The 26,936-nt window shown below is 34.3% G+C and overlaps 1 protein-coding gene across 1 annotated transcript in view; it reads left to right on the top strand.

The window, feature by feature from the left end:
• The window catches only part of LOC146406061 (uncharacterized), a 171,314-nt gene extending 145,311 nt beyond the window's left edge, over positions 1–26,003 (top strand). The window contains exon 5 of the transcript XR_014805017.1: positions 25,885–26,003. The gene's annotated coding sequence lies outside the window, so the exon portion shown is untranslated. The remainder of the gene's footprint in view (positions 1–25,884) is intronic.
• The last annotated feature ends 933 nt before the right edge of the window (positions 26,004–26,936 follow it).

Here is a 26,936-nt window from a genome sequence, read left to right as displayed (position 1 = left end):
GAGGAACAAAACATAACCTCCCACACTGTCATAAAATGATTCTTCTGGAAGTGAATGTATAATTATCTAGTCTAGGGGTCTTCTACATTTTTATATCATGGATTCCTATCATTTAACTTTTCTCAGTTTATATTCTCTGAACATATGCAGAATTATGTGTTATATCAGTGTATTATATTACTAAAAGTTTCACAACATAAAAGAAATAAAAACAGAACTTAGTATGAGATAAAAATACATATATGGAAAAGGTCTTTCTTCCATTTCCTAACTGGAGACAACTGCTTAGTATTTTCACGTCATGTTGATCTTGTACCTTCTATTGAGACAACGGTAAAAGGAATAGTTTGGAGGAGATTAGCACTATCAGTGATGGCAGATTTCAGTTTTAATCTCCTAAGATAAGTATAAGAATGTTATGAGATTCATAGTGACATTTTAAATAATAGTGCTAACAAATCTTATATACTTTATTCTAAAATTACATAATATGTTTTGGTGGACGATTAAAGCTCTAATCATTAAAGAACATCTTTAAATTTGCTTTAAGCTGAGTCGACTAAGGCAGGTTGGTCTTGATTTTTATTTTATTTTAGTGTGGATAAGTTTATTTTAATTATCATCAGAAACCATCTTGCAAAATTATTTCAACTCAAATTAGAGATATTTGTATAGGATGACTATACATAAAAAACAATTTATATGACACACTGAAATCATAATGTATTTTTTGAATGCTAAGTGACAGAATTATAGAAAATATTAAAAAAAAATTTATTTTTGTGGTGTGTAATTCAGAGCTCAGAACTTTTCAAATAAGTTATTGCTCCTCTCTCTCAGACAAGAAGTTATTGCTCCTCTCCTCTCACTTATGGGTGATATTTTCTACTGGAAGTAGAGGAAAGGGTGACATATTAACAATGGACTGTAGAATCTCCAACCTTTTTAAAAAATCTCTTCAATTTCATTTGGTCATTCTGCCCTTTTTAAAACTATTAGAGGTGTTTTGCATTAACTTTACATCATTTAACACCAATAAGATTATAGAACATAAATGTCCAAGTAAACAGTGTTTTTGCCATATTTTGGAAGAAATAAAAGTAAAAATTTCCATTTTAATGCTTGTGCATTTGCCGTCTTTTGCTGACAAAGCCATATGTAAATTATTGGAATTTGATTTTTTTCCAGCTATTCATGGGGCATGTGATCTACCTTATAAATACGAATTCTTGAAGACTATATATGTAGCAGGGAATGATACTCTTAGATTTAGAGTAAACTTTTTTCCAGAAGAAAAAAGTAAGCAAACATTAAATAAAGTTTAAAAAAAAAGATTAAATAAAAAATACAAGGTATTGGATTAGAATATTTGTAAAGGAAAAGTAACATAACATAAAAACTATAAACATCCATTAATCTAACTAAATTAATTTTTCTTTTCTTTTTTATTGAGATACAATCGACATACATATTAAAAGCTTAATGTGCACAATGTGATGATTTTATATACATACATATTGTGAAATGTTTATCATAATAAGGTTAAGGATCCTTCAAATCACATAATTACCATTTAGTTGTTACGGTGAGAATATTAAATCTCTGCTCTTATTGCAACTTTGAAGTATACAATACAGTGTTGTTAATTATAGTCATTCTGCTGTACCTTGGATCCCCAGAATTTATACAAGTTATAACAAAGGTTTGTACCTTTCGAACAACATCTCTCTTTCCCCCACTCCTCGTCCCTGGCAACCACCATTCTATTCTCTGTTTCTATGAGTTCTATGATTTAGATTCCACATATAAATGATATCATGCAGTACAGGCAGACCTCATTTAAAAAAATTTATTGGAGTATAACTGCTTTACAATGTTATGCTAGTTTCAGGTATACAGCAAAGTGATTCAGTTATACATATATTTTCACATATCCATTCTTTTTGGATTCTTTTCCAATATGGTTTTTTACAGAATATTGTGTAGGGTTCCCTGTGCTATGCAGTAGGGCTTCACTGGTTATCTATTTTACATATAGTAGTGTATATATGTTAATCCCAAAATCATAATTTATCCCTCCTACCCACGTGTCCCCTTTGGTAACCATAAATTTGGTTTCAAAATCTGTGATTGTGTTTCTGTTTTGTAAATAAGTTCATTTTTATATTTTAAAAAAATTAGATTCCACATACTACTTCATATCACTTGATATTTATCTTTGTCTGACTTACTTCACTTAGCACGATCATCTCTACATCCACCCATATTGCTGCAAATGGCATTATTTAGTTCTTTTTATGGCTGAATAATATTCCATTGTGTATATATACACCACATCTTTATCCATTCCTCTGTTGATGGACATTTAGTTTGCTTCCATGTCTTGGCTATTGTAAATAGTGCTGCAATGAATATTGGGGTGCATGTGTCCTTTCAAATTATCGTTTTCTACAGCTATATTCAAGGAGTGGGACTGCTGGATCATACGGAAACCTCTTTTTAGCTTAATGCTGTTTAACTTCATGCTCTTCTCCATAGTGGTAGCACCAATTTGCATTCCAAACAGTGAAGGAGCATTCCTTTTTCTCTACACCCTCTCCAGAATTTATTGTTTGTAGACTTCTTGATGATGGAAATTCTGACCAGTGTGAGGTGATACCTCATTCTAGTTTTGACTTGCATTTCTCTAAAAATTAGCTATGTTAAGCTTCATTTCTTGTGCTTTTTGGCCATCTATGTTTTCTTTGGAGAAATGTCTATTTAGATCTTCCACCTACTTTTGATTGATTTTGTTTTCTTGATATTGAGCTGCATGAACTTATTTTATATCTTTGAGACTAATCCTTTGTCAGTCACTTAATTTGCAAATATTTTCTCTCATTCTGTGGATTAACTCTTTGTTTTATGTTTCCTTTGCTCTGCAAAAGCTTTTATGTTTAATTAGATCCCATTTGTTTATTTAATTTTTAAAATTTTCCACACAATCCCAATCAAATTACCAATTTCATTCTTCACAGAACTAGAACCAAAAATTTTAAAATTTGCATGGAAACACAAGAGACCCCAAATAGCCAAATCAAACCTGTGAAAGAAAAACAGAGCTGAAGTAATCAGGCTCCATGACCTCAGACAATACTACAAAGCTACAGTCATCCAAACAGTATAGTACTGGTGCAAAAATAGAAATATAAGTCAATGGAATAGGATAAAAGCCCAGAAATAAACCCGTGTGTTTATGGTCAATTAATCTATGACAAAGGAGGCAAGAGTATATAGAAATGACAGTCACTTCAGTAATTGGTACTGGGAAAACTGGACAGCTACATGTAAAAGAATGAAATTAGAACATTCTCTAACATCATACACAAAAATAAATTCAAAATGGATTACAGACTGATCTTATTTTATTGTGGTTTGCTTTGTCACACTTCACAGATAATTGCATTTTTCACAAATTGAAGGTTGGTGGCAACCTCACATCAAACAAGTTTATCAATGCCATTTTCCAACTTCCTTTGCTCACTTTGCACCTTTGTGTCACATTTTGGTAATTCTCATAATTTTCCAAACTTATATTTGTTATGATAACCTGTGACCAGTGGTCTTTGATGTTAGTACTTCAAAAAAGAATATGATTTGCTGAAGGCCTAGATGATGATAATATTTTTTTAACCAATAAATATTTTTAAATTAAGGTATATACATTGTCTTTTAGACATAATGCTATTGCCCACTTAATAGACTATAGTACATTGTAAACATAACTTTTATATGAACTGGGGAACCAAATATTTATAGGACTTATTTTATTGTGATATTTACTTTGTTGTGGTGGTTTGGAACCAAACCCATCAGATCTCCCAGATATGCCTGTATTTTTCATTCTCTGTATGACTTATTTCACTTAGCATAATGCCCTCAAGGTCAGTGTACATTGTCGTAAGTTGTAGGATTTCCTTCTTTTTTTAATCATTGAATAATATTCCCTTGTGTATATATTATACATATATATGTATTATATCTGTATCTCTCATATTATTTATTTTTCATTGATAAATATTTCTCATCCTCTTCTCATTCTGACCACGTCCACTCTAACAAATGTAAGGTGATAGCTCACTATAGTTTTGATTTACATTTTCCTGGGGATTAATAATGTTGAACATTTTGTTGTGTATTTGTCATTTGTATGTCTTCTCTAGAGAAATTCAAATATTCTGCCCATTTTTTAACAGTTTCTTTTTGCTAGAGTCTATGAAATATTTTGGATATTAATCCCTTATCCAGATATAGATTTGCAAATACTTTATTGTATTCCATAGGTTGCCACTTTATGTTGCTGATTGTTTTGCTGTGCAGAGCAATTTAGTTTGATGTGGTCCCAGCTGTTGATTTTTGCTTTTGGTGTCATATCCAAAAAATTCTTGCTGAGACTGTTTGTTTTCATCCAGCAGGTTTACATTTTTAGGTTTTCCATTTATACCATTTATTCATTTTGAGTCCTTTTTGTCAATTATATAAGATAGGGTTCCAATTTTTTCTCCACTAAATATTCCCTTATTTATTTATTTATATATTTATTTATTTATTCGGGCTGCATCTGTAGCATATGGAAGTTCCCAGCCTAGGGGCCAAATCAGTGCTACAGCTGCTGGCCAATGTCACAGCAGCTCAGGATCTGAGCTGTGTTGCTACCTACACCATAGCTCATGGGAATACTGGATCCTTAACCCACTAAGCAAGGCCAGGGATTGAACCCACATCCTCATGGAAACTAGTTGGGTTCATAACCCTCTGAGCCACAATGGGAACTCCCTCCAATGAGTATTCTTGAATTCACCTGTGAAGCCATCTGTTCCTGTGATTTTCATCGTGGCTCCTTGACAAGTATTAGTTGATCATGTACATCTGAGTTTATTTCTGGGCTCTCAAATTATGTTCTTTTCATCTATTTGTCTTTATGCCAGTAACACACTATTTTGATTAAGATAGCTTTCTAAAATAGTTTGAAAAGTAGAAACTCTAATATCTCCACCTTTGTTCTTTCTCAAAATTGCTTTGGCTACTCAGGGTCTTTGTGCTTCTATGTGTAGTTTGGGATTATTTTTCTGTGAAAAATGCCATTGAGATTTTGATAGTGATTGCTTTGACTCTATAAGTGACTTTGCATAATATGAACATTTTAACAATATTAACACTTTCAATTCATAAATATGAGATATCATTCCATTGATTCACGTCTTCAATTTCTTTCATCAATGTCTTACTCTTTTTGGTATATAGCTATCTCACATCCTTGGTTCAATTTATTCCTGAATATTTTATTGGTTTTGAATATATTATAAATGTGATTGTTTTAATTTTCAGATAGTTCATTGTTAGTGTATAGAAATACAACTTAGTTTTGTATGTTGATTTTGTATCTTGAATCTATTGAATTGATCAGCTCTAGTAGTTTTTTTTTGAGTCTTTATGATGGCCTACATACAAGATCACTTTATTAGCAGTAGACAATTTTACTTCTTTTTTATGTTTTATTGAAATGTAGTTAATGTACAAGGTTGTTACAACAAAGTGACTCAGTCACATACACACACATATCCATTCTCTCCCGGATTCTTTTCCCACATAGATTATCACATAATATTGGGTAGAGTTTCCTGTGCTATATAGAAGGTCCCTCTTGCCCAATAATTCCATATACCTACTTCGTTATTTCTGATCTGACACATTTAATATGTTTTTCTTTGCTACTTTTCCTACAAGGTCTGCAAGTATTATGTTGAACACAAGTGGTGAGAATGGGCACCCTTGTCTTGATCCTATTCTTGAAGGAAAATCTTTCAAATTTTCACTGATGAATATGATAATTACCTGTGGTTTTGTAACATGTAACCATCTTATGTTGAGATATGTTTCTTCTATATCCAATTTGTGGAATATTTTGAGCATCAAAGGATGTCAAATTTTGTCAAATGTTTTCCTGCATCTGTTGAAATGATATATAATTTTTAACTTTCAACCTATTAAGGTAATGTATCACATTTATTGATTTGTCCATGTCGAACAAACTTTTCATTCCAGGAAAAACTCCACTTGAACATGGTGTCTGATACTTTTAATATGTTGCTTAATTTGGTTTATGAATATTTTGTAGAGAACCTTTGCATCTATATTCAACAGAGATATTGGCCTATAGTCTTCTTTTATTGTAGTATCCTTATTTAGCTTTGGTAACAGGGTAATGGTTGCATTGTAAAATGATTTTGGGAGTGTTCCCTCTTCAATTTTTGTGAAGGATTTGAGAAGGATTGGTATTAATTATTCTTTAAATATTTGGTAGAATTCACCTGTGAAGCCATCTGGTCATGAGATTTTCATTGTAGGAAGTTTCTTATTGCCGATTCAATCTCCTCCTTTGTGGTCTGCTTAGGTTTTCCATTTCTTCATGATTTAGTCCTGGTAAGTTAAATTTTCTTTCTTTTCTTTTCTTTTCTTTTCTTTTCTTTTCTTTTCTTTTCTTTTCTTTTCTTTTCTTTACTTTTCCTCTCTTCTCTTTCTTTCTTTCTTTCTTTCTTTCTTTCTTTCTTTCTCTCTCTCTCTCTCTTTCTTTCTTTCTTTCTTTCTTTCTCTTTCTTTCTTTTTGTCTTCTTGCCATTTCTTGGGCTGCTTCCTGCTGCATATGGGGGTTCCCAGTCTAGGGGTCTAATCTGAGCTGTAGCCGCTGGCCTACGCTACAGCCACAGCAATGCAGGATCCCAGCAGCATCTGCAACCTATACCACAACTCACGGCAACACCAGATCCTAAACCCAATGAGCAAGGCCAGGGACCAAACCTGCAACCTCATGGTTCTTGGTCGGATTCGTTAACTACTGAGCCATGATGGGAACTCCCCCTGGTAAGTTTTATGTGGCAAGAAGTTGCAAGGAATTTCTCTCTTTCTTCTAGGTTCAGTAAACTAGAAGTATATACCATTGCTGAGTAGTATAATTTTTCACAGTAGTCTCTTATGATCTTTTGCATTTGTGTGGAATCACTTATAAAGTATTCTCTTTAATTTATAATTTTATTATTTATTTTGATTTTTTAATTTATTTATAATCTATTTATCTGCCCTTTTTGTTGGTATGTGTAGTTAAAGGTTTTTCACTTTTATCTTTTAAAAAAAACCCATCTCTTAGTTTTGTTGATCTTGTCCTATTGTTTTTCTGTCATATTTCATGTATTTCTGCTCTGATCTTTGTTATTGCCTTTCTTGTGCTAACTTTAGGCTTTGTTTTCCTATTTCCTTGATTTGTAAAATTTAGTGGTTTGAGATATTTCTTTTTTCTTAATAGAGATGCTTCTCTCTATAAATTTCCCTATTAGCACTACCTTTGCTTCATCCCTTATCTTTTGATATGTTTTATTTCTATTTTTGTTTCCTTCAGGATATTTTTTGTTATTTCTTTGGATATTACCTTTGACCCATTGGTTGTTCAGAATCACGTTGTTTGATTTGCACATACTTGTAAATTTTCCAACTTTTCCCCTGTTACTGATAATTAATTTTATTTTATTATGTTTTATATATAATGATTTTTATTTTTTTCCATTATTGGTGGTTTACAATGTTCTGTCACTTTTCTACCATACAGCATGGTGATCCATTTACACATACATGTACACATTCTATTTTCTCACATTAAAATGCTCCATCATAAGTGACCAGACATAGTTCCCAGTGCTATACAGCAGGATCTCATTGCTAATCCATTTCAAAGCAAAAGTCTGCATCTATTAACCCCAAGTACCCCATCCATCACACTCCCTCCCCTTCCACATCCCCCCAGGCAACACAAATCTATTTTCCAAGGCCATGATTTTCTTTTCTGTGAAAAGATTCATTTGTGCCATATATTAGATTCCAGATATAAGTGATATTATATGGTATTTGTCTTTCTCTTTATGCTTACTTCACCAGGATGAGAGTCTCTAGTTCCATCCATGTTGCTGCAAATGGCATTATTTTGTTCTTTTTTATGGCTGAGTAGTATTCCATTGTGTATATATACCACACCTTCCTAATCCAATCTTCTGTCAATGGACATTGGGTTATTTCCATGTCTTGGCTATTGTGAATAATGCTGCAATGAGTATGTGGGTGCATGTGTCTTTTTTAAGGAAAATTTTGTCCAGATATATGCCTAAGAGTGGGATTTCTGGGTCATATGGTAGTTCCATGTATAGTTTTCTCCATAGTGGTTGTACCAGCTTACATTCCCACCAACAGTGCAGGAGGGTTCCCTTTTCTCCACACCCCCTCCAGCATTTGTTATATGTGGACTTCTTAATGATGGCCATTCTGACTAGTGTGATGCAGAAGAAGCATTTGACAAAGTTCAACATCCATTCCCAATAAAAACTCTTACCAAAAGTGGGAATAGAGGAAACATACCTTAACATAATAAAAGCCATTTATGACAAACCCACAGCAAATATAATACTCAATGGAGAAAAACTGAAAGCTTTTCCACTAAAATCTGGAACAAGACAAGGATGCCCAATCTCATCACTGTTATTCAACATAGTATTGGAAGTCCTAGCCACAGCAATTAGACAAAAAAAAAAAAAAAATAAAGGCATCCAAATAGGAAGAGAAGAGGTAAAACTGTCAGTGTATGCAGATGACATGATACTATATATAGAAAACCCCAAGGACGCAACCCAAAAACTACTTGAACTGATCAACAATTTAAGCAAAGTAGCAAGATATAAGATTAACATTCAGAAATCAGGAGCATTTCTGTATACTAACAATGAAATATTAGAAAAGGAATACAAAAATACAATACCTTTTAAAATTGCACCCCAAAAAATCAAATACCTAGAAAGCAACCTGACCAATGAGGTAAAAGACTTATATGCTATGAACTATAGAACATTAATCAAGGAAATTAAAGAAAATGTAAATAAATGGAAAGATATTCCATGTTCCTGGGCTGGAAAAATGGCCATACTACCCAAAGCAATCCACAGATTCAATGCAATCCCTATCAAATTATCCATGACATTTTTCACAGAACTAGAACAAACAATCCAAAAATTTATATGGAACCACAAAAGACCCAGAATTGCCAAAGCAATTCTGAGGAACAAAAACCAAGCAGGAGGCATAACTTTCCCAGACTTCAGGCAGTGTTACAAGGCCACAGTCATCAAGACAGTGTGTTACTGGTACCAAAACAGACAGACAGACCAATGGAATGGAATATAGAATCCAGAAATAAACCCTGACACTATGGTCAATTAATCTTTGACAAAGGAGGCAACAACCGAAAATGGGAAAAAGACAGTCTTTTCAGCAAGTATTTCTGGGAAACCTGGACAGCTACATGCAAATCAATGAAACTAGAACACACCCTCATACCACGCACAAAAATAAGCTCAAAATGGCTGAAAGACTTAAATATAACACAAGACACCATCAAACTCCTGGAAGAGAACATAGGCAAAACATTCTCTGATATCAACCTTATGAATATTTTCTCAGGTCAGTCTCCCAAACAACAGAAATAAAAGCAAAAATAAACCAATGGGACCTAATCAAACTGACAAGCTTTGCACAGCAAAGGAAACCAAAAAAAAAAAAAAAAAACAAAACAAAACAAAAAAAACAAAACAAAAAGACAACTTACAGAATGGGAGAAAATAGGTTCAAACGATGAAACTGACAAGTGCTTAATCTCTAAAATATACAAACAACTTATACAACTCAACAGCAAAAAAGCCAACAACCCAATTGAAAAATGGGCAAAAGACCTGAATAGACATTTCTCCAAGGAAGACGTACAGATGGCCAACAAGCACATGTAAAAATGCTCAAGATTACTAATTATGAGAGAAATGCAAATCAAAACTATCACGAGATACCATCTCACACCAGTCAGAATGGCCATCATGAATAAGTCCACAAATGATAATTACTTTTAAATCATTGTGGTCAGAAGGATAGTTATGATTTCAACCTTTCAAAATATACTAAAAACTTTCTTTGTGACTTGACTTGTGACTGACGTATCCTGAAGAACGTTCTGTGTGTAACTGAGAAGAATGTGTATTCTAGTACTATTGAATGGCATATGGTGTATGTGACTGTTAGGTCCATTTTATCTACAATATAGTTTAAGTATTTCCTTACTGATTGTCTCTCTTGACAATCTATCCATTGATGAAAGTGAGATACTGATGTTCCCTACTATTACACTTTATTGTCTATTACTCCCTTTAGATCTATTAGTATTTGCTTAAAGTGTATCAGTATTCTGATGTTGGGTGCATATATGATTATATCATTTTGATAAATTAACTCCTTAGCATTATATAATGACCTTTGTTGTCTCTTTTTACCAATTTTAGCTTAAAATCTTTTTTGTCTGCTATAAATATAGCTACCCCTGTTCTCTTTTCGTATCAATTTGCATAGAATATATTTTTCCATCTCCTCCCTTTCAGCCTATGCATTCTTAAAGTGAAGTGCTTCTCATTTAGTTAGTATGTAGTGGCTCTTGTTTTTTCTTCTAGCCACTTTATGTCTTTTGATTAGAAAATTTAAACCATTACATTTCAAGTAATTATTGATAGGTAAGGAACTTACTCATGTTTTTCTTATTAATTATTTTCTGATTATTTTGTAGTTCATTTATTCCTTTCTTCCTCTCTTGCTATTTTCTTCTGTAAAATTCTTTTTCTCATGTTTTTATCTACTACAGATTTTGGTTTTGGGGTTAAACTGAAGCTTTCTTGAAACATCTTTCTGATATGTCTTATTAAGTTCATGTCTACTGAACTTTGGTTGCATACAAAAACTCTACCCTTTCACTTCCACAAATTATGTCTTGGTGTCACAAATTACATCTTTTTATATTCTATATCCATTAACCAATTATTTTAGCTATAGCTGTTTTAATACTTTTGTCTTTTAACTTTTATACTGGATTTAAGTGGTTAACCCATTACCATATTACAATATTAAAGTATTCTAAATCTGATGACATATTGAGATTCATCAATTTGTTATGTATTTTCATATGTTTCATGTTACTAATTAGCATCTTTTTGTTGCAGCTTAAAGAACCCTTTTCATCATTTCTTGTAAAGCAGAACTAGTGGTGCTTGATTCCCTCAACTTTAATTTGTTTTAAAAATCTTTATCTTGCCTTCATCTGAAGGAAAACTTTGCTGGTAAAGTATTTTCTGTTGGTAATATTTTTCTTTCAGTACTTTCAATACAGGCATACCTTAGATATTGTGAGTTTGGTTTCAGACCATTGCAATTAAATGAATAATGCAAAGTGAGTCACACAAATTTTTTGATTTCCCATTTTTATATGGAAGTTATGTTTACACAATACTATAGTCTATTAAGTATGCAATAGCATTATGTCTAAAAAGACAATGTACATACCTTAATAAAAAAATACTTCATTGCTAAAAAATGCTAACCAGCATTTAAGCCTTCAGTGAGTCATTAATCTTTTCGCAACAGTAACATCAAAGATAACTGATCATAGATCACCATAAAAATATAATATGGAAATTTTTGGAATATTGTGAGAATTAACAAAATGTGACACAGAGACAAAAAGGTGCTGATAAATTTGCTTGATGCAGTGTTGCCACCAACCTTTAATTTGTAAAAGATGAAATGGTGAAGTGCAGTAAAGTGAAGCACAATAAAATGAGGTCTGCCTGTATGTCATCCTATTCTCACCTGGCCTGCAATGTTTCTGCTGAGAAATGTGCTGATAACATTATAGTGGTTTATTTGAGATTTTTTTCTCTTGCTGATTTAAAAATTCTCTCCTTGTCTTTGGCTTCAGACAGTTCCATTATAACACATCTGGAGAAGATTATTTTGATGAAAGTATTGGGTGATCTGCTAGCTTCATGAACTTGGGTTTCCAAATCTCTCCATCAGTACAAGAAGTTCTTATCCATTATCTCTTTAAACTTTCTCTTTCTTCCTCCCTTCTCCTTCCAGGACTCTGAAGATGCACTGATTGTTTCTCTAAAGGTGTCCCTTATGTATCATAGATTTTCTTTATTCTTTTTCATTCCTTTGTCTTTTTGTTCTTCTGCTGGAAAATTTCATGTGGTCTGCATTTGGGCTCCTGATATTTACCTTTACTTGGTTCAGTCTGTCCCTAAAGCACTCTGTTGAATTCTTTAGTTCAGTCACTACATTCCTCAGCTCCAAATGTTGTTTGGTTCTGCTTAATGTTTTCTATCTCTGTTAAACTTCTTTTTTGTCTTATTTTGTTCTCCTGATTTCATTAAATTGTTTATCTGTGTTTTCTTGAATATTCTTAGAAGAATTATTTTGAATTCTTTTCCAGTAAGTTCCTAACTTCATTTCTTTGGGGTTGGTTACTAGACAGGTACTGCATTCATTTGGTGGTGTCATGATTACCTCATCCTTTATGATCCCTGTTGTTTGCATAGATGTTTGTGCATATGAAAGAGTCACCTCTTCCAGATGTTATGGATAGACTTTGGTAAGGAAATACCTTTATCTGCAGTGGGCACACAATGGATCATGGTTTGACCTCAGGTCTAGTGGTGCAGGATGCCAAATGCAGGGGTTGTGTACTGGCTCCAATTCCAGGGAAGCGTGATATTTGTTCAGCTCAGACCACCTGGGTTCACAGCTTTAACAACTGCATGGTCCTTGGTGAGCACTGTGGGGGATCTGTAGTGGCTGTAAGCACTACTGAGGTCTTCAGCAGCACCTCCAAGCCCATTAGCTAGGGACCAGGGCAGGCAACAGTAGTATTGAACTGGGTGATGTGCACACACTCAGTTGCAGGGGCCAGCTAAAGCTATCTGTGTAGTGGTATGGGCCAGTCTTAGACACACATATAGTGGTATGGGTTAGGGCCAGCAGCAAGAACCACAGCCAGTTGGTGCATTGCCAGCTGCAGGAGCCTGGATGTTGACATGTATTCTGTGGTGGCAGTGTCTCACCAAAGGTGCACATGGCAGTGGAGGCCAGTGATGGGAGTCAGTGAAGTGCATGCCCATAACTGTAGGGGCTACTCACAAGACAGTCTACCATTGCAGGCCATTATTAGGTAACAGGGCCAGAGCCAAACTTCAAGCAGCTGCAGGGGCCGTAGCTGTTGGCATATTCTCTTGTGTTTGTAAGTTCTCCACAAGAGTACATGAACACCAGTAGAAACTAGTAACAGGAGTCAGGTCAAGTGCGTGCAGGTACACAGCTAGAGGGACTGGCTTTAGGTATGCCAGTGGAAGAGGCCAGTGACAGGGCCTGGTTGAAAGGTAGCTCTGGGGGATCTGGCAATGGAGGCTGTGTGTGTGTAGGCCTGAGTTGTGCAGGTGCATAGCAGCTATAGTTGTAGGTAAGCCCAGTGGTACAGACCAGTGACTGAAGGTAAGGCTGAATCCAGGCCCAATGTTAGCTGTGGGGACCATGGTTTTTGGCATGCACTTCTATGGCTGTGCAATTTCATCATGGGTGAGCACACAACAGTAGATGCTGGTGAGGAAAACCAGGCTGTGGAAGGCAAGTGACCAGCCTGAGGAGATGACCCCAATTGCACACTCACAGTGGTGGGGGTCAGATGGGAGCATCTGGGATGGTGTTTCTCACTTGCATAACTGCAGAGACCTGGGTTGGCTACTTGTGTGAATCCCAGGTAAGGGAGAGAGTGGGAATGATGTTTAGAACATGGATACCTAGTGGAGGTTGGGAGGTAAAACACGTGTGGGGTCCAAAGTAGCTATGCTGGTCATTGTCTTCTTCAGTGGTGAAAGCTTTTAGGGTTCTCTGCACAACAGGTCATTGGGAACAACAGTCACTCCCCCAGTGTGTGATATCGGTAGCCCCTCTTCTTCCTTGTTCCTAAAGTATCTCTATACATTTTAGCTTTGCCGGCCTCTGGCTGGAGTCAAACCAAAGCAGATCCATTGGTGTTGCCCCAAAAGGCTAGGTAGGCTGGCCAGTCACTTTACTCTCCTTTTACTGGGGAAAGGAGCTCTTTCTAGCTGTAGAATTTCCTCTTGGAATTGAGCCCCGCTGGCCTGGGGTATGGGATGATGCAGTTCTTGATGAAAATGAAGTGATTCTTTTTTTCTTGTAGTTCCTTCCAAGTTTTTGGTTAAGCTAGGCTACTTGAGTACATCACTGATGTCCCCCAGAGCTGTTTTTGTTCATGAATTGCCGTCCAACTATTATCTTTGGTGGAAGGGTGGTAGTGAGGCTGGGGACTCCTACTTCTCTATCTTGGTGATACGTGCCCCCTAATTTTTCTTAGTTTCCTTCCAACATCCATGTTTCCTTGGTTGTGGGTATATGGAGGATTTGTTTACCTTTCTATAATATCTTAGAGAGCAAACTTTTTGAAAGCTGGTGTGTTTTGCAATTATGACATATAATCACCATCTCAATACTTGAGGTCTTACCTCTACTATTGGAAATATATCTTCTGCTAAAAACTTATCAAGAAGATACAATAATATTTAGCATTTGTTCAGTGCTAGTTATGTTTAAATCTGAGTATTGCACACAGATCATCAGACTGAATATTACTATAGTCTTATGAGTTAGGAGATATTATTTCCCTTGTTAAAAATGAGTAAATTGAGCTTAGAGAGCCTAAGTAACTTATTTAATTTCACACAACTAATAAATATTGGAGCAATGAAGCTCATTCCAATTATCAAAATAATTCAGTTATAATCTCTAACTGAATCCAAATTTTCATGAAATTCAGTCTTTGGGGTTTTGAGTACATTTTCAATTATGTTTGAAAGATATTTTTGAGAGTATGTATAAAAATAAAAACATTACATAATGCCACCATTTTGTAGCAGATGAATTAGAAAGAACTAAATGGGGTAGAATATGAATGGTCGGCCCTTTCCTTATACAGTTGGAAAAATACTTGAATCAACATGGAAACTAACATTTTATTATGACAGGAAGAGCAGTACCTTTTCTCTAACTGCATTCATTATATCCAGAATATACTGTGTATCTAAATGCTTACTGCTTTTAATGTAATGGAGTAGCTGAGTTAATGTCTATGCAGACTTATTTTTTCCTGTGCAATGTATGGATATATTTAACTACTTATTACACTTTCTTATGCAGTAGAAGGTTTTCAACATGATTTTAATTGTAATATATACAGCAATCACCAGTAGATATCAGTGGGGAAGTACCGTCTTTCTCAATTTTTGTGTCACTGCAGTCTTGTACGTCACACCTACTTTGTGTTCTACAAATGTTTGGTGAATGGATGAATTAAACATTGATAATTTGGATAGATAATAGAATTTTCTCCTTCCTTGTATTTACTGCACATTGTCACATTTGTTTGGCATCAATCCCATTGTTCTCTCTGCTTGAAATTTTATTTTTATTTATCCATCAAGAAAAACTTGGATCTGTTAGATTTTCCAATAATTCTTTTTATCTGTCCCTCAAAAAATAGTGTTTTTTTTTCCCAAATCGTAACTCTATAGAAAATGCATTAGGCATATTTCCTAATAAGTCACTCATAAGCAAATATCTATACTTTATAAAATAAATGGCTTTGGGCTAGGGAGCATTTTCAAAATTCATGTATAAATTGATATGTAACATTTTTTCAGATACACATATAGTGATTTGATATTTGTATAATTATGAAATGATCACTGATTTCATAATATATACAGTGAGTTAACATTCAACATACAGTTCAATATACTGTGAGTTAATACCTCAGCGATCATTTCATAACATATATAGTAAGTTAACATTTAGCACTATATATAGGTACAAAATTTGTTTCATCTTGTGATGAGAACTTTTAGGATTCATTCTCTAAGCAAATTTTACAACTTTCATATATGCAATAAAATATATGTACATTTCATCCCCAAGACTTAATTATTTTACAACTGGAAGTTTGTACCTTTTAACATCCTTCACACATGTTGTGCCCCTCTCCCCAGCTCTGACAACCACCATATTGTCCTCTATATCTATGAACTGTTTTATTTTCTTGCTTTTTATTGCTGCACCCATGGCATATGGAACTTCCCAGTCTAGGGGTCAAATTGGAGCTGCAGCCGTTGGCCTACACCACAGCATTGTGGGATCTGAGCTGCATCTGCAAACTATACCACAGCTCACAGCAATGCCAGATCCTTAATGAGCGAGGCCAGAGACTGAGCCTGCATCCTTATGGATACTAGTCAGATTCGTTACAACTGAGCCAAGATGGGAACTCCAGAACTCAATTTTTAAAAAATATTTTACATAAGTGAGATCATATGTTATTCGTATTTCTCTGACTTATTTCACTTAGCATAATTCCACTTATGTTATCACAAATAGCAGGATTAACTTTTTTTCATGGCTGAAAAATATTTTATATATGTATTCATTGTATTTGTTATACGTAAATATACATATTCTTGATCCATTCAACCATTAATGGACACAGATTGTTTCTATATCTTGTCTACTGTAAACAATGGCATTATGAATTTAGGGTACATATGTCTTTTTGAGACAGTGTCTTCACTTTATTTGGATAAACACAAAGAAATGGTATTGCTGGATCATATGGTAGTTCTATTTTTAATCCCCAGACGAACCTCCATACTGTTTTCCACAGTGGAGGGCACACTCTACATTCCAGCCAACACTATGGGGTGTGTGTGTTTGGGGGGGTTCCCTTCCTCCTCACCCTTGCCATCACTTATTATTTTTTGTCCTTTTCATGATAGGTATCCTGACAAGTGTGAGGTGATTATCTCACTGTGGTTTAGATTTACATTTTCCTGTTGATTTGACGTTGAGCAGCTTATCATGTAGCTGTTGGTCATCTTTATGTTTTCTTGAAAAAATTTCTATTTCAACCCACAGCTCATTTTTTTTCTTTTGTCTTTTTTCTAGGGCTGCACCCATGGTATATGGAGGTTCCCAGGCTAGGGGTCCAATCAGCTGCAGCTGCTGGCCTACACCACAGCCACAGCAATGTGGGACCCGAGCCCTGGCTGTGACCTACACCATAGCTCACATCAATGCTGGATCCCCAACCCACTGAGCAAGGCCAGGATTGAACCCACAACCCCATGGTTCCTAGTCGGATTCATTGAACACTGAGCCATGATGGGAACCTCCCCCACAGCTCATTTTAAAATTAGGTAATTTTGGAGGTTTTGATGTTGATTTGTATGAGATCTTTGTATATTTTTGTTGTTAAACCCCATCAGATGGTATTATTTGCAAATATTACATCCCATACAGTAGGTTGTCTTTTCATTTTGTTTATGGTTTCCTTTGACGTGCAGAATCTTTTTAGTCTGATGTAATACTACTTGTGTTTTTGATTCTGCTATCCTTACTTTTGATGCCAAATCCAAAAATTCATCACAAAGACCACTGTCAAGGAGGTTACTGCCTATGTTTTCTTTTAGGAGTTTTCTAATTTCAGGTCTTATGGTCAAGTCTTTAATCCATTTTGAGTTAATTTTTATGTATTGCGTAAGGGAGGAGTCCAGCTTCATTCTTTTACATATGGCTGTCCAGTTTTTGAATGCCATTTATTAAAGAGACCGTCCTTTCCTCACTGTATATTCTTAGTCCTTTGTTGTTAATTGACCTGATGTGCATGAGTTTCTTTCCATGCTTTTGTTTCATTGATTTATGTGTTTGTTTTTATGACAATATCATACTGTTTTGATTACGATAGCTTTGTAATAAAGTTTAAACTTTTAGCATATACGATGCATCTAGTTTGCTCTTTCCTAAGATGGCTTTGACTATTTGGGGTATAGTGGAATTTCAGACAAATTTTAGAATTATTTCTCTGTGAAAATGACATTTGAATTTTGATAGAGATTACATGAAATTTGTAAATTGCTATGAGTAGTATTGACATTGCAACAATATCTATTCTTCTCATTCATGACCATGTATTATCTTTACATTTATTTGAATATTCAATTTACTTCATCAGAGTCTTATAGTTTTCAGTATATAGGTCTTTAACCTCCTTGCTTAAATTTATTCCTGTTTTATTATTTGATACAACTGAAAATGGGAATTTTATAACAGATTTTTGCATACTGCAGCTTTACTAAATTTATTTCTAGTAGCTTTTTTTTGTGAAGTCTTTGGGATTTTTAAAATATACATTATCTGCAAACAATGACAGTTTTACTTCTTCTTCCTTTCTGATTCAGATGACTTATTTCTTTTCATCACCTAGTTGCTCTGGCTAGAATTTCCAATAATATGTTGGATAAAGTGGTCAGAATGGGCACCCTTGTCTTATTCCTCATCTTAGAGGAAAACCTTCTAGAATTTACCATTGATTATGATTTTAGCTGTGGGCTTGTCATATAAGGCCTTTATATATGTTCCCCTTATAGCCACTTTGTTGAGAGTTTTTATTACAGATGCTTAATTTTGTCAAATACTTTTTCTGAATCTATTGAAATCTTATTTTTCCTTCATTATTGTGTATCACATTGATTGATTGGCAAATATTGAACAATCCTTGAAACTCTGAAATAAATCCCACATGATCGCAATGTATGATCTTTTTGATGTATTATTCAACTGAATATGCTAATATGTTGTTGAGGACTTTTGCATCTATGTTCATTAGGGACAATGGCCTATAGCTTTATTTTCTAGCAGTCTCTTTTCCTTCTTTTGGCATAGGGGTAATGCTGGTCTCTAGAAAAGAGTTTGGAAGTGTTTCATTCTCTTTTTGGAAGGGTTTGAGAAATATTGGTATTCTGTGACTGTTCAGTAGAACTCACCATTGCAGCCATCTTTTCCTGGATTTTTGTTTGTAGGGAAGTTTTTGCTTATTGATTCACTCTCTTTTCTAGTCATGATTCAATCTCTTTTCTATTTCTTCATGATTCAGTTTTGTAGCTTGTATATTTCTAGGAATTTGCCAGTTCTAACTTTTCCTTATGTTAGTACATAATTGTTAATACTCTTTCTAAACTATATTTGTAGATGTTTACTAAGAAATTCTCTATTTCATGAATCTTGCTAAGTGGACATATCTTTATTTTCACCAGCAATATTAGGGAGCAGTATTATAAATAATAGTCTATGATTTGTATTATGCATATGTATGCAATTGATGTTCAGATGCATATAAATATGGAATATTCCAGGCTAGGTGTGTAAACTTTAAACTTTTCATTTTATTCAAAATGATTTTCACAATTTATCAAGCTTAGATTACAAGTACAAACGAAGGGTGCCCTTACTTTTCTGATTATTAGATGACTTTTCTTGAAATTCCTTACTTGTGCTAACTTCTCTTATATGAAATAATCCTTCCATGGTTATAATTTTACCTTTCAGGCTCTTTTGCAGGTAGCATTTTAACTCAATCCCAGCTATGCTATAACATCCACAGCAATATTTATACAATCAGGAAATATTTGCTACTCTCTACACTCAAAAATATGAGCGGACAAGAGAACAATCAGCCCCTGCCCTTTTGTTGTCTATATTTAATAAAAATAGAGATTAGAAAATAAGTATTAAATATTTCCTTTTAGTTTCTTATTCTAATATTGTTGCAATTTTGCTGCTTTTGTGAGAATTTGTTAATATCGTCTTAATCTCCCTTTTACTGAAATTTGATTTTAGTCATTATCTGAATTAAACAGTTCAGCATGTATTTCTGGGCCTACAAATTATTTTCTCAAAAAGACAGATGCTCATTGTATATGTTTATAAAAATACACGCTTTGGGGGTCAAAACAAAGGTCAAACTCCAATTATCTAGGGCAAATTATTTAATCACTTTGTTTTCTCATCCTTAAAATGGAGATGATGTCACATGATTAGTTGCCACGTGGTATACTTTTGAGTAAATGAAACTATGCATATTGAGTAGATACTCAATTGTCTTAAGTTACTACTGTTATTATTGTTCTTAGCACTTTCAAAGAATGGAAATATCAGCTTTGGAATGTGATAAACCTGGATCAGAATCTTGCTCTGATCCTCCTGAGTTCCTTGACCTTGAGCAAAATATTTAATCCCTAAGAATTTCACTTTATCTGTATATAAGAAATGCATTAACACACTGGCTCTTTAACAGTATTGACAAAGATGATGTATGTAAAGTGCCTAGCAGTGCTTGCTATAGAGAACCCTCTCACTGATTTAAGTTAATCTTCCTTTGGGTATGGTGATTTGAATGAAAAACAAAACTGTAGACTCTTTTGTAAAAGATGGTTAATAATACTTCAAGTCCAAACCTTTGAGCTTTTAAGAAACTACAGTCTAATACTGATACTTATAATCAACATAGTATTTTGTGTATTGCAAAAATCCAATTGATTGATTTCTAAAAATGTTTGTCTAACACTTGGCAGATGCCAAGTAATGAATTAGGCCTTCATTTTGAATACTATGTATGTAATGAAAACAAAGCACGTTTTTAAATGTTTAAGTTCTGTGATAAAGATAGGAATGTGAGTGGCATTATCAAAGAAACACCTTGTATACAGTATGGAGCACAGACAAGTATGGGAGTGATGCCAGGATAAAACTCCAACATGTGAAAGAATAAGAATTCTGTACTTGGAGAGAGGATAGGCTGATAGGATGATGGCCATTCTGGCCAGTGTGAGGTGGAATCTCGTTTGGGTTTTGATTTGCATTACTCAAATAATTAGCAAATGTTGACCATCTTTTCATATCCTATTGGCCATCTATAAATGTCTATTTAGGTTTTCTGCACAATTTTTGATTGAGTTTGTTGTTATTGAGTTGTTTAAGCTGTTTGTATGTTTTGGAAATTAAGGCCATGTTGGTTACATCTTTTGCAAATATTTTTTCCAAGTTTTTTTGTAGTCTTCATTTTGTTTAGGGTTTCCCATTTGTTTATTCTTTTATTTCTACTGCTTTGGAAGACTTGACCTAAGAAAACATTGATACAATTTATGTCAGAGAATATTTTGCCTGTTCTCTTCTAGGACTTTTATATATTTAAGTTTTTATGAGGAAAAGCATAATTTTAAAAAGTGATATTTGGGGAAGGACATAAAAGAGGTTAGTATAAAAAACTCTGTACTAATAAACATTTCATGTAACATGGACTTAATGCAGCTTAGCAGATGAATGTGAGTAAACTTTTAGCTAAAATGGATTAGCACTATCTAGAGCATGTAAAATAGATTTAAACTAGACAATATTCTAGGCAACAGAATTCATTCATAGGTTACTGAGAAAGTTCTCACATGGAGAGTTAGTGGCAGAAATCACAGGGATAGGAAAAAAGCAGTAGCAAGGAAGGCAAGTCAGATAAAGAAATCTTTAAAAAAACAAAATTGGCACCACTTTATAGTAAAAATGCAGGTAGATGTATGATAAAGCATAAACACTAGGCCAACTCTTGGATTTCTGGATGACACTGTAGGGTACACATTTTAGCACAGGAAATTTTGAAAGTAATATAAAAGACTGTTAGCTTCCTGAAAGTTCAGCTCATCAGTTACCTAGTATCTAGTTCAGTAATATGTTTCCTAGTGCCTCATATTACATCTGCCATACAGGAATTCCCTAAGTATTTGTTCAATGAGTGAATAGGTTATGTTAAATCTAAGTAACTGTGATTCCAAGGAATTTGGTAAGTGGGACGCTAAGAACAACTCCTGGAGTGAATGTATGGATTTGCAATTCATTAAAAACAAAGTAGAAGTTACAACCAAGAAAGTGAACAGAATTGCAAAGGCAAGCATGTTTACAGGGATCAGCAGATTTAAATCGATGGAACCCAGGAATACATGCATTAAAGTGGTATGGGAAGATTAAACACAAATAACAACCTTTACTACCTTAATTTCACTATTCTTAGCACTTTATAACATTCTCTAACTACTGCATTATTCCCATTGTCTTTGAAAACTAGCATGCATTTAAAAGACCACAGCCATAGAGTCACAATCAAAATCAGGATATTAACATCAATACACTTAAAATCATCTAATCCAGATTCCATTTAGAAATAACCAGTTATTCCAACAATGGCATTTATAGAAAGATTCCAGTCCAAGATGATACAGTATAGTATTTGTCATGTCTCTTTAGTAGCCTTCAATTTGGAAGAATTTCTCCATTTTTCCTTCATTTTCATGATCTTGGCATTTAAAGTGTTTATTAAAAATAATGAAATGTTATAAATAGACCAATTAAATGAAAATAAACAAGATACCCCCCATTCCATCTAAAAAAGTTTTTTAGAGAAACAACCTACAATGTTCCCAGTTGAAATAGGTTATTTGGTCAGGGCTGTCTGAGGAGCCAGAGGCGGCCCTCCAGGGTTTTTCCCCCTTTAGTTTGGAAAAGTCTCTGTAAGGAAAAAGTTAAAGGAACATGCCATTTTGTAGAAAGGTCCTCAGTTTAGGTTTATTTGTATTTCCCCCAAATTAGATTACATTGGCCAGGTAAACAAAAAATTAGCAGCTGTAGAAAATATTTTTTAAAAAATTGAGGTAAATTAATAAATTCATAGCATAAAATTATACATTTTAAAGGGAGCAATATCTGCCAGTTGTTCCTTCTGGGATTGCCATGATAGGTATTGTTGGTAAATGTAATGGTTTCCCCAAGGCCCTTTTGTTCTGTTTACTACTTCTGCTCAATGGTCTGATCTTCAAGTTCACTGAATTATTTTTTTCTACTGCCTTACAATTGCTGTTGAAGTTTTCTAGTGAAATTCTATTTCAGTTATATGTTTTCTCCCCAGGATTTCTACGTTGTTCCTTGTAATTTTTATTGATATTCTAATTTCCTTCATAAATTGTTTTCCTAATCTCCTTTAGTTCTTCATGCATGGTTTTCTTTAGCTTTTTGCAAAGCCTGTATTCTTTGTCATGTGTGAAATGAAGTCTCTGTTCATTATCGCAGGGGTGAGTCAGTGACCTGACAGAGAATTTTTTAAATGTCTTGAGCTAAAAGTGAGAGAGGAAAGAAAAGTACTACCTTACCTGGCCTTGGCAGTTTGGCTATGAGCTGGGTACTCTTTCAAGGCTAAGCAAGGCCACCTACAGCTTTGTATTTTCGTCTTTGTAAGATTTTGCAGTTTTGTCTTTACCTCCTCCTTACACAGAGCCCAAGACATTTCTGAGGATCCTCCCAGGTCTTTTCTGAGCAGATTTGGATCTGGGTATGTACATGGCATTCCCTCTTACCCAGTATAAGTGGAGATCCTATGAGCTCTTATCTCTCAAGAGCCTTTCTACTCTACCAGGTCCATCATGGGTTTTGAGGTCTTTGTGCCCCTTTTCCTCTTTGTTGTCTCTTATCAGGTGGACACAGAGTATACATATATATTTAAATATTTCAATAGCTATGGCTGCCTGGAAAGCTGCTCTGCCTGAGAAGAGACAAAACAAATGGCACACTTGAGGGAAATGCAAACATAAAACAAAAAAGTGCCAAAAATTAAAAAAAAAAAAGTACAATCAAATGCTGGAGAGGGTGTGGAGAAAAGGGAACTCTCCTACACTATTGATGGAAATGTAAACTAGTGCAACCACTATGGAGAATAGTATCGAGGTTCCTTAAAAAATTTAAAAACCAGAGTTCCCATCATGGCGCAGTAGTTAACGAATCCGACTAGGAACCATGAGATTGCAAGTTGGATCCCTGGCCTTGCTCAGTGGGTTAAGGATCTGGCATTGCCGTGAGCTGTGGTGGAGGTCGCAGATGCGGCTCAGATCCTGCTGTTGCTGTGGCTCTGGCGTAGGCCAGTGGCTACAGCTCCGATTAGACCCTTAGCCTGGGAACCTCCATATTCCGTGGGAGCGGGTCAAGAAAAGGCAAAAAGATTAAAAAAAAAAATTTTAAAAACAGAGCTACCATATGGTCCAAAGGTCCCATTCCTAGGAATATGTTTGGAGCAAACCGTAATTTGAAAAGATCCATGTACCCCAATGTTCACTGCAGCGCTATTTACAATAGCCAAGACAGGGAAGCAACCTAAATTTCCATCAACAGAGGATTGGATGAAGAAGGTGTGGTACATATACACAATGGAATATTACTCAGCTATAAAAAGAATGAAATAATGCCATTTGCAGCAGGATAGGTGGATCTAGAAATTATACTAAGTGAATTGAATTGTCAGAGAAATACATATGAAATATATGGGATCTAATAAAAGTGACACAAAAGAACTTACAAAATAGAAAGAGACTTGAAGATTTTCAAGCCAAATTTATGGTTACTGTAGTGGAAATGAGTGGGGGAGGATAAATTAGGGGGTTGGGATTCACATATACACACTGTTATAGATAAAATAGGTACCAAGGACCTACCGTATAGCATAGGATAATGTATTCAATACTGTGTAACAACCTCTATGGGAAAAGAATCTGATTTACTTTGTTGTTCACCTGAAACTAAAACAAATTTGTAAGTCAAATATACACTAAAATTCATATTGAAAAAGCACAACCACAGTATTTTAAGAACAAGATCAGTATTAGCCCTCTGAACCAGCCACCTACACTGGGGACACTGGCTACTGGAGAATAGGAGATAGTATGTGAGTGGATATACCATAGCAATTGCTTTTCTTTAGTAAGTAGTCCTCTGGTCGATGAAAGTTTTGGATTAGTTCCCACATTTCCAAAGAAAAATTGAATTAGTGAATCTTTGTGAGTATATCTTTCTTTCAGGGGAGGGGCCATTTATTTGAATGTCCTACTCTGTCATTTTCCATAATGTCATTCCTATAGAAAATATTCTTTGCTACCCATCTTTATTGTTTATATGTTTAATGTTTACTAATGTATATTAAATCTAGATTTAATATAAATTCAATTTGTGTTTTTGCACAAATGTTTGTGTTTTCCATTTATGAAATTTCGTTTGCCTTTTTGACATCAAATTTCTTCATATTCTTCATACTTTGCATAGTCAAATTCTTGTTTTACTCCTTTTTGTTGAGATTTAGGTTTAATATTTGGTATAGAGTCCTAGGTGTGAGTCACTTCTACAATGATCTACCTTGTTGGAATTGGTACATATCAATTTTAGTCACCTACGAATATTTAAGCATTGTGGAAGTGACATTGATATTATTCTGTAACCATTAGTTTGATGCCAAGAAACTTCCCAGATCTTTACTTTAAAACTGTGCTTTGGTAGATATGAATTTCTACATAACTGATTATGAGAATGGAATGAATAAACATATCCTAAATTACTGCACATATAGTTGGGGATTTCTCATTGACATTTATTTTTCAACTTCAGTTGATAATTTTTCATAATTTCCTGATGGAGTAGCTTAATATAGAAAAATATTTTTAACTTTAATTCTGAATGAAATTGTTCAAATTAGAAAAGAATTGCATTTACTTAATTTAATTGACCAGAACCAACCATTACCTCAACCATGTGGTCACCAATAAAATTACCCTGGAGGAATTAGTTCAAGAAATGATGTTTATTATTATCTACATGCTACTGTCTACTTTAACATACACCTGGCCTGAATAACCATGTAATATCAGGATTCAATTTAGAGATTTAAATTTTAAATTCTATGTTGAGCTAATCAGACCAGACTTCCATTTTAATGGAAATAATAAATGATGGAAGTTATAATTTCATTACAGAAGAACAATTTTGGATTGAGAGAATTTTCACCAAATTCTTGAATTCTATTTTTTCGTTTTTACATAATATATACTTAATCTCTATAACTTTAACTTTATAGCTGTATATAACTCTGATTTTCTTAAAATTATCTGAAAATGAGTTATTTTCTTTAATCTGCAAATGTAGCCATGCTTTATAATTCTATTCTTTGCTCTTTCTTCCTGACAGCTGCCAGACGACAGATAGCTGGCCCATTTGGCTTACTCACCAAGACTTTCTCCTCCTGTCTTTTGCTCCACTGCATTTAGATCTTTTATTAACATCTAACTATAGCAGCCTTATGTCTCTGGACTTCAAAAAGAATTACTCTTGGAGAGGTCTGGAATTTGTTCCATTATATACTGGAAGAGGGCCAAAGGCTGACTACTTGATTCTGAGTCTAGTGACAGATTTAGTATCTGCTTTCTCAAGAAGCCAAGATATTTGAAATATGTCCAAAGCCTGTCCTTATTCCCTATAATCTGTTATATTATTATAACTTGAAATTTCACCCATTATCTTCTGAGTTTGACAACAATTGGTAATATTGAATGAGATTATGTGAGAGTTCACATACACCTAAAAGAGAGGGAAAACAACAAAGAATCTTTTCTCCTTATTTGGTTCATTAAAACAAACAAAAAAATAACTCTAAGGGAGGGGTTGCAGAAATTATGATGAAATATTATTGTGGGGTCACTATTACTATTTTCAGATCTGTGTTAGTAGGAAAATTATGTCAATAGAAACCCAGGGTTAAAGAGACCCCCTAGAGTCTACTATTTATATTTACACAATCAATTTTACTACATACTAGGCACGGTGCTAGGTACTTTATGTACATCAGTCTATATGCTAACTTTGTAAATTAGATTATCTTCTTCCATTTTTTGTACAGGGGAAAATTGAAGGTTAGATATATTAGTAACTTGGGCAAGTAACATTCTCATGAACAATGTGCTAGTAAGGGTAGAATAGAAATTCATTATTTTTTGTTATGAATTTTCCATATCATATCTCCATAGTAACAAAAGGTGTGAATTTTCCACATCACATCTCCATAGTAACAAAAGGTGAGATGGGAATCTTCCTTTAGAGATTATGGAGCAAAGTTCAGGGAATATAGTTATCTCCCTTCAAATTAAGCTACTAGGCTAGAGAATTTGACCACAAACATACAGATAACTAAGGATTTGTGCATTGTATGGATGCTGGCCAAACAAAGCTCTGAAGAATTGGTG

This window comes from Sus scrofa, chromosome 1 (genome assembly GCF_054392235.1).
Source record: "Sus scrofa isolate SSC_HxYL_T2T_F1_AM1 chromosome 1, Sscrofa_HxYL_maternal_Yorkshire_Landrace_v2.0, whole genome shotgun sequence".
Lineage (NCBI taxonomy): Eukaryota > Metazoa > Chordata > Mammalia > Artiodactyla > Suidae > Sus > Sus scrofa.
Note: the sequence above shows the minus strand (reverse complement) of the source record. Positions and strands in the feature narration are given on the sequence as shown.